Source organism: Lasioglossum baleicum, chromosome 10 (assembly GCF_051020765.1).
Source record: "Lasioglossum baleicum chromosome 10, iyLasBale1, whole genome shotgun sequence".
NCBI classification, from domain to species: domain Eukaryota; kingdom Metazoa; phylum Arthropoda; class Insecta; order Hymenoptera; family Halictidae; genus Lasioglossum; species Lasioglossum baleicum.
Genome location: NC_134938.1, coordinates 10,538,785 through 10,547,111, shown reverse-complemented (window position 1 = coordinate 10,547,111; position 8,327 = coordinate 10,538,785). Strand labels below are relative to the sequence as shown.

Genomic DNA, 8,327 nt, shown 5'->3' with positions numbered 1-8,327 from the left:
GTCAAGAAATCTGTTGAATAATCTTTAATGGAAGCATCTTTATAATTTCAACAATTAGAAAATGAACAATGTGAAAGTGATGAGGGAATGTTAATAATGTAAACAATATTTTGAATAATGATACAATAATTTTTAGTGATTATCCCAAGTGCTAAGGGTTTAATATTTCGTTGTGTGTGTATCAGGTCATTAAGTATGAAACTTGACAAATAAAACCCAAATTTCAAACACGTTTGTCAAGTTTGATGCTTAACGACCGATATGTTTTATATTTCACGTTGCGTGCAATGACCCTATTTCACGTGCTTGTACCAAGGATTGCAACATTCGCGACAGTTTTTAATAATTCCCGGTGTCTCGTGGAGTTTTTGTGCTACAAGGGACAATCCGATATGATAGATGTCAGCTCTCTATCCGCGTCTGAAGTATTCATCGTTTCCCCTGGACTGTCCTATATCGGCCGACAGATGATTTTATCTCTGTCCATGATCTCGGTCCCGTGTCTCCGTCTCTGGAGCCGAATAAAAGGTGAAACGAGCGGAATGCGCGAGCTACAAGAACAAGGCACCGGGAAAAATTTGTGAAACGGAATAGAACGCCGGTAGGAAATATCTCTGCGACATCACGTGCTTCTCAGACGTGTCTTTCCCTTGAATTTGATTCCCCGAAACGTTCAAGCCCGACCCTGTGCGCTACTTCCATCATCTTCGATTCTGCCGGCGCTTTCGACCAAGTTCCTTCGCTGGTAGAAACTCTCATCACTTGAATCGATACAGGGGATGATCATCGGAAAAACTTGGACGAGATGTTGCCAGCACCGGGGGAATGAAAATGTTGTGTACAATAAAGAATTGCCTTTGAAAGATCATCCGGTATAAAAATAAATGGAAACTTTTTGGGAGGAAAGTGTGAGCCAGAAAATCTTACAATCAACCAACGTGTTTAAGTTCGAGATTGAATTCTCACGTACAGGGTGTATAAAAGAGTTTGTTTTTAAATCAACACCTACTCGGCGAGAAGAGGAAAAGATTGAAACGAACCACATGTCACAAACAAGTTGTTATTGAGATATAAGCTGTTAGAGTTAGAGTTAGAGTCGACCAATAGACAGTTGGCGCGCCGGGCCGACTGTGCCAATTCGCGTCTAGGTCGCTCTGTGATTGGTCCGTGTTTTTCGTTAATAACTCCTAAACAAAGCCGCGGATAACATTTTTACACAGGAAAATGTTGCTTCAAATGATCTCAGGAACCTCCCATTTCCGGCTGTTGAAGGAATTTTGAGACACCCTGTATAAGATTTTAGTTGACATTATGTTTTGCAACTTCTAATTTATGATCTGAACGGACAGGGAAGCAAAATGACATCACTGGTTGACTTTAATACTCTTCATTCTGGAGCACAAATTGAATTATAATCGATGCAGAGACATACTAATTCGAGCCTTATTTCGCAAACTGAAAGCTGTATTCCCCGTTCGAACGAAGAGAATTTGCGAGCAAGCAGTGGCAGAGGAAGTTTGCGAATATTCAAGTGGTTCCCTCGCTTTGAAACTACAAAACTTTGCCAAACTTCGGACTGAACATTTTTTTCTCTTGAATGTTAATACTGCATGCTGTTACACGAGTGTCCGACGCATAATTTATTTAAATTGTGGCGCCACCCACCCAGGACGACATTGAATTCGATAATTGTGGACTATGGGCTGCAGCCGATGCAAAAAAGATAATAAGAAAAATTTTGTAAAAATACGTGAAAACTGGTTTACTTAAAATTTTAATAACAATTTCGAAGGGAACAGTGTTTAGTCAGGTACACAAATACGGACGAGTACACTAATGTGTGTTCAAAGCATTTTTAAAGGCGCACTAATTGGGACAGAAGCTCTCTTTCCATTTTAATTACATTACTGAGGAGCATTAACATTTTTAACTGGAGAAAAAACATTCTAATGAAAAGAGTAATTAATTCATTAATTAACAAGTTAGCTTACTGGCACTTTATTTCTAACAAATAACAAAAATCTAATTCACGGGGACACGATTTAGATTAAGGAAAGACATGAATAAACAAACCGACATTATGTAAATTCGAATTGCCAGCTGCTTATCAAGCCTGAATGCAAAGGGTTTCCTTCGATCTAGATGAGAATCGAGGAGAGTACGAGGAAAACTCGTTGCCTGAATTTTTCACGCCCCTCGCAGCGGCTAACTCTTTCGTTCGCAGAATGAAAAGTGTTGGGAGCCCGAGTACTTCCACGGTTGAATTTTTTATACGAACGACTCAGAGCAATTGAGTTCGTTCTTCAACAGGAACTTGGAGGTCCTAACCAGGATCTATGATACAGGACGGCGAAACTTACCTCTTATCAGTTTTAACCCTGGAACCCCTGAGCCTCGAGCTGTCCCGTAAATTACTAAGAGGGTGAACTTACCTTTTACTACATACATACTTGCCTTAAAGCAAATTGCTTTTTAATGACTTCCGACACACTCGGGTCTGATTGGTGCCCGTGCCAGATTCTGGGGCCCAGCTTACTTGGGCCAACAAGGAGCCACTCGATACAAAATGGGCCCAACTCCCACAAGAAAGTCCCGCAAGAATTAAAAAAGGATTTCGCAAATCGTACTTTATGATTTCAATTGCGAATTAAATAGATTTGTTTAAGAAGAAACGCACTATAGCGTCCACAAAATCACGTAATTGCTACGAGCAGGCAATTTACACCAAAGTGCACAGTCATCGAATAATTTGCATAAATTAATTAATCATGAAACATGGCACCAATTGCAACCTAATGTTCAGGAATATTGTAAATGAAAATTTCCATAACCAGAGACAGAACATCCGACGTTTTAAACACTGTAGTTACATACATATGAATGCTAGCCGCGAGAACACAGGTTTACGTCAAAGGCTTCTTTTTAACCGTGGCTTAGGAGAAGACATAATAGTACGCGACAGTGGCTTTCTGACGAATTGGAAGGCGTCACGACTACGTCATTACTCGTGGGAGCTCCGAGTGAGATTTAGCGAATGTCTTAATCACGTTTTTCGCGTCAGCGTGAAATCTCGTTGGCGCGGATTACATGAAAATCGAGCAGTTTCGTCATCGTTGGAATTATAATACTGTTACTTGCATTTTCCATATCTTGAACGGAATCTATAACGCGCATTGTCCACCGCAGAATAATCACATACGGCAAGAAGTTATACAATGGATCCTAGACGAGCTCCTATCTTGCTAATTGGTGGAACGTCCAGTTTTAAAATAAAGCTTCATATACTCTTCAACACTGTAACTACCTCGGTATTATATTTTTAATTTTTGAATATGATAATTAACAGTTTGTATAATAGTACAAATTTTATACTCGGAGAGTCTCGGTTGGGTTATTGTTATAAAATTAAAAATGGATTTTTGCTTCAGTCGATGCAGGAAATATTGGCTTCTATTGACTTTTCAGTACTCAGAGAATTTTTTATACTCGGAGATTTTTTCTAAATTAGTCGATGCAGGAAATTTTGGCTTCTATTGACTTTTCAGTATCATACACATTAACTTTTCTTAGTCCTAATTAGTGACAAAATTATTCGCAGTTTAGTTAATAAAAACTTCGTGCTAATTTCTTTATTTTGCATATCGGATGCACAGATCAGAGTGTGGGGGCACACTCTACCTTCCCCTTCTACGACGCTGTTCCCCACGTGGTGCATGTGTCACAATGTCACGTGACTAATCCTGTACTGGCAGAGAGTGAGGGTAACCTTTTCCCCTCAATTCTTGCTCCCTCCCCTCCTCTGGCGACTCCAGCACAGATGGCTGAGACACAGGGCCGGATTAAGCCCCGTAGCAGAAGTAGCAAATGCTACGGACCCCGCACTTCTGGGGGCCCCGCGCCATACAAACAGAGGCCCACGCGGGCGCTTCATCGAAGAGGCGCCGATACATGAGCGCCTGTCTACGACAGGGGGCACAGATATTTTTGCTAAAAGAGAAAAAAAAGGTTATTCACTGTGTTTGTTGAAAAGGTGCGCTACATTTGCTCACGAACGGCCCTGATACAAGGCCTAGGGCCTCGTCATAACATTTGCTACGGGTCCCGCGTTGGCTTAATCCGGCACTGCTGAGACAGATGGTTGGAGTTTTCAACTAATTCGAAGACACAATGTTTGTATCCATTTTTGTAACTGATCGCGAGTACCTCGTAATCTGCGTGAGTCACGTAGCACCCCAATGTATACATTTCTACGAGATTAGATTGTCTAAATTGCCCTACCAATCAGATTATATCTGATTTCTTTCAAACCCTAATCGGAGATAATCATTCAGACAAGAATTGACACACCTTTTGCGCAAATGTATCTACAATCTTCTTTACTGTACTGTTCTGAAGATTGTAAAAGAATACATACGAGGTATGACAAAAAGCAAATCGGACAATATCAGTTTCCTTGTGAACGTATCAGATAAAACAATGGCCGGTGATTCTTTATACCCTTGCATTTGTTTCTGTCAATTCAACCTGTGAATATTTCAATGTGTACTGCGAGGAATTTAGGTTTCACATTGTGCGACTCTATTTGACAATTATTTTGTAAATAATCAAGATTTCTAAATTAGCGGGAAAGATCAGAATCTCGGTAATCCATGTTTCCAAAACATACTCTATAAAAAAACTTGGAAAGTTCTATTGGGATTGCTCCCCGAGTTTACAAAATTTGTTTAAAAGCTGTTTAATAGCGTTTCACCTCGGAGCGTGACGGATCAGACTCGTTCGCTGCCTAGCAGTTGTGTACGAGGTGCGCCTGAAGAAGTTTCCACTTCAAAAATTGATAACTGACGTAATTTTGATTATTTATACCACAAAAAAATCAGACGTGTACTTCGAATACCAACGAATATGTGTGCAAAATCCCAATGAAAAATGTGAGATGGTTTTTCCGAAAAAAATTCCGAAACAGCAGGAACGGCCTGGAAAACCAGAAAACCTCGTTAATGGGATTTTCGTCGTCCCTCTGTGAAAGTGGGAACCGTGCGAAACGAAATGCGAGGCAACAAAGTTGATCTGGACAAAGGCGACCCATCGAGAGAATGCGTGTTGGTCGTGAATCAGCGAACGGAAATCGTACGAATCGTTATATTAGATTAGCGGCGCAGTGAACCCCGCTTTCAACGGCGTAGCAAAAGAGATTCCTCGTTTCCTGAAAGCGCGTCCCTATCACTCGGCTGACCTAAATAGACTTTATCCAATCGTCCGCTATTTTGACACAGAAGAAAGAGTTATTACGAACGATCAAACACTCAATAATGCACGAAGACGATGAATCGATAGCGCCCACCGTCGTCTGAGGACGATCGTGCACACAGAGGAACACTCGCGACGACGACGGAGACACGCATGATACAAAATGCATGAACACACCAGTGGACAAAATTATAAGACGTTCTATAAATTATCGAGATAAGGGCGTCGCATTATGTTTATGAAGTCGGCGAAAAAATTGATGACTGAACTCCTACGCTTTGAGATTTCCGATTTACGAATAATCTTTTTAATAAATGTATACGCTGTAAATGTGTACAGTGTCTTATTTAAAGTATGTAAATAGATATTTTATAGGTAATTCAAATGGTACAATATTTTATCTCTTTGTTATTTATTATCGCCCCCACTTTTGTGCAATTTTGTATACCACGATGCAGCATAACGTAATATAATTATTTTATATTAGATTATTTGGAATTACGTGTTACGTTATGATCCATTGTGGTATATAAAATTGTACAAGAGTGAAGGGGTGGCCTACCGATAAAATATCCTTTTACATAACTAAAATGAGACATTATGTGTATACATTTGTTAAAAAGATTATCGTAATCTTGTGCTTTTTGAGAAACTGTGCGTACTATAAACTACAGACGCGATTCAAATAAATCTTGAAAAGGATCCAAACTAGGATCAAAACGTTGATTTTGTTTGATATTTAGCAAAATTGCTTCATAATTTCAAGTTCAACCATCTTTTTGGAGTTCCAGGTCGCTTGAAGGTCATGTGTGATAATTTCTTTAAAAAAAAACAGTTTCTACAGATTCACAGATGTTCGAATCCCTCGCAAAGCTTACATTCTTCTCATTTATTAATTTCAAGTTCAACCATCTTTTTGGAGTTCAAAGTTGCTTGAAGGTCGCGTGATAATTTCTTAACGAATTTTTGCACAAACCACGCGATAAGGTAGAGGCATGGAAATCAAGGAAAATCAGAATAGTTCTGGAGAGCTGTCTTATCGATGCTGATGGTCTCTTTTATAATATGAAGCTTTCCTTCTAACAATGTTTGGGTTGTCTTAGCATCTTGTCCACCAGGAATCGACGCTTTCGTTCTTTTGAAAGCGATCGTGCTCTCTCCTCGAACAGACAAAAGGTGACTCATCCGGTGCAAAGATTGTCTGACGAGCATTCTCCGTCGCCGACACCTCGACGCCGTTTTACGATCCCCGAGAAATCCGAAATTGATTAAGCGGCGGGAATCATTCTCGGACCTGGTGTTTGCGCAGGAATTACCAAGCGATTACTGGTTATTACCCGGCTGGAAATACCGGACGGTAATCGCTCGCCTACGCTCGCCGTCAAAACGACAGCGAACGAGAAACCATTGGATTCTCCGAGTCAAAATTGTCCAAACTCTACGAACGGTCTATATTCTAAACATTACATCGATTAATTAATACAGGAATTATTAATCACAGTATGATAGCGTTTTTTATTATGACTAACTCATAAACTTATATAATGATAACCAGGCTGCGGATTTTATGCATTTATGACAAAATGAGTAGGTGTAATTCGAAACAATAAAAAGATTAAAAGAGTTTAACAGTGTCGTTATACTATTTTGACCATACCAAAATTATTAATGGGAAAAATAAAGTTTTACTTAGCTCCTGTAGATTGCAACTGATGTGTAAAAATGTTATTTTGCATAAAGATCCGCAGTCTAATAATATCGGACAGAAATAATTCGATAGGGTTCCCACCCTCAGCACAACTAGTGACGTCACTACCTCGGACACTACACTATAGACTCGTGACGTCACTACCTCGGACACTACACTATAGACTCGTGACGTTACTCGGTGGTGACTATAACATTTCCGGCATTATATATGTATTTTCATCAATTCCCCGATCTGATAACGCTGTTCGCGAACGAAGCGAAGAAGTAGACAGCGGATTTTAGCATTTATGACAATAATGAGAAGCTGTAATTTAAAACAGCGCGAAAACAGTAGAAGAATTTATAAACTGTTATATTATTTTCAACCTACTAAACATATTAAACCTAGGTTTACGGAGCTTTAGAAATAACTGTTTCACACTATTTCATAAACATAACAAGAATGTGTCTATCCAAATTTTTGGCCATTTTTCCAATAATATATACCCAAAGAAATAAATTTAGTAAATAATTCCTCAGGGAAGCATATGTACAATATTAATAATCGCAAATTAAGAATATTAGAACCCGTCATTTCGTCGGGTCCCGTAAACCTAGTATTAAGAAAGAGAATAAATGTCTATTTTACTCCAGTTCGTTGCAAATAAGATAGAAACTATTTATTTCGCGTAAGAATCCGCTGTCCGCTAAGAAGAAATCATCGACGAACATAGGATTATATAAAATGTTGATTTCTGTAAAAGATAAAGTAAAAAGAGAGTATATAATCACTGTATTATATAAAATGTTGATTTCTGTAAAGGATAAAGTAAAAAGAGTGAATAAGCAGTAAAGTAATGAATAATCCTGAAACCAGGAGAAGATAATTCGTCCGTTTGGCACTAATAATTAGTATTCGCAGCTGTGCTTCCTTTTGCACATGATTTTTCGCTCGTCCGCCGCGTCGCGGAATTCCATCGCAAATGGGTGCCGCCGAAATGACGTAACGCCACAATAGCGTCGGTTTAAATAACCCGTGGACGGATATCGAATCTTATGTCACAGGTGGATCCCCGTTGCGCATTGATCGCGCACTTCGCGAAAATATTTGTCGAGGCGGGTCGCAGTTTTCCCATTTCGATCGGTTCCCGGAAACCTGGGAAATGGGTCGGACGAAAATATTTTCTGAATTGTGGAATTTCCATATAGCCGTCGGTTTTTTCGTAAAATGCTCTGATACATTCCAGCGATATTGGATTTGTACTCGAAATCAAAATTTCCGGCACCAATTACAAGGAATAGAATTCAAATGGAAATTTAGTTTGCCTCCTAACAGTTTTTATAAACTGCGAACGATATTTTTTATTTCCTCCAATGTGTTATTGTTGTTT

The 8,327-nt window shown here is 39.3% G+C and overlaps 1 protein-coding gene across 2 annotated transcripts in view; it reads left to right on the top strand.

Moving 5' to 3' along the window:
• Positions 1 to 8,327, top strand: part of Gdap2 (ganglioside induced differentiation associated protein 2) — a 101,352-nt gene that overhangs the window by 20,523 nt on the left and 72,502 nt on the right. The gene's annotated exons all lie outside the window — the stretch shown is intronic.